Here is a 1,569-nt window from a genome sequence, read left to right on the forward strand (position 1 = left end):
AAAAAATCCGGATTGGGCGACTTTTGCCTTCAACCGAGGATTCCTCAGCTTTTAGAACGACTAGAAAGATGTGCACTAGCTCAAACCAAGCTGATTCATCGAATAATAGCTGTGAAGTGCTCACTAAATAACCTTAAAAAGGCGATAATGATACTTTTGTTTGAATGTCTCTCAAATGAAAAGTACAGACGATCCCCTCAGTAGTAATCCTTAGAAGTGGAATTCTCCCTCAATAGCAATAAATTAACGGTTCCTGTTGACCAGTCACTTACAAACCCAAGATATTATTCCCTCTCACCCCTCAATCGTAAAATGGAATACACTTAAAGTCAAATATTCCTATTCTGAGGTGCTTAACTACGAAAAAAAAGTCATAACTGCACATGGGCAATATTGCTGTCACATCCGATTCGAATGTTGACTCGATGAAGCCTATGCTTTTGACTACTTTGGACGTTATTCAAGCTTTAGGACCACGGAGAAGTGCTCAACCTTCACTCTAATTGCAAACCTGTGACGGCAACACCCTCTTCACTCCAGGAAACCCAACTGGCAAGTACCTGGTCGGGTGTAGACTGGCGCACGCCTCGTGCCGCGATTTGGTGGCCAACTGCGAGACCGGAAGTGAGTCCAGTGCGGTTCAGCGTATCAATTGCTTCCAAGACCGTAGATTCTGTGAGCCCATGAATTTAGCTCTGGGACAAACTAGGTACGTAAGCATGGTGCTAACATATTTGTACAGCAGTCGTTGAGTAGGTGAGTGTGAGGTAGACTGGTTGGGCTAGAGAGGAGGGTATCTTTGTGTGGTGAGGCAAAACTGGCAATAGGAAAGCAAAACAGGGTAAATCGCCAGTAAGAGCTACATCAGTCGTCTCCATTTGTATATTTTGTGCACTGTTCCACTGAAAGTACTCGGATCCATTTTTATGGTACATTCGAGAGTAGAAATACCCTTAGACAGGAATAACTTAGCGGCTCTCAACGCTATGACTACCGAGGGGATCGACTGTATTTCTTTTAAGTGCGAATTCGACGCTCTATGTCCGACTCCCCTTTTACTGTTTCTGCTCAGTTTTTGTGCACTCCTCTGCTTACAAATTGGACAAGTCTCTACTTACTTTTTGGATTATATTTGAATGTTCGACCCCCCCCCCCTCCCCCCCTATTGGAGCTTGAATTAGTTGGGGTGAGACTCAAGCAGCGCAGAGCTGCGTTATTGATACACCATATCCGCACTGTGGAGAGGCTTTTGGGCAAAACCACTCTTATCTGCGTGACTTCGCGATGCTCTGCGAGTCGTTTGTGATTCCTAATGTATCTGAGCGCGCTTCAATATGCTGTTCGCTACAGAGGTGAGACCATATACAAGCAATGGATGAAGAAAACTGTAATTAAGGATATTTGCCCATGACAATTGAGTGTAGTAATGAACACAAGAAATAGTGAAAACTTAACTGACTGGATTTAAGTTTTAATGCTGTAGGATTACTGTGGAAGATGTTTAAACAAGGTTACATTCATCGACGATGTTGTGACTTTCGTTGTCACAACGCTAAAAGGAGCTCTCCA

The sequence above is a fragment of the Phytophthora parasitica genome (genome assembly GCF_000247585.1).
Source record: "Phytophthora parasitica INRA-310 unplaced genomic scaffold supercont2.85, whole genome shotgun sequence".
NCBI classification, from domain to species: Eukaryota; Oomycota; class Peronosporomycetes; order Peronosporales; family Peronosporaceae; genus Phytophthora; species Phytophthora nicotianae.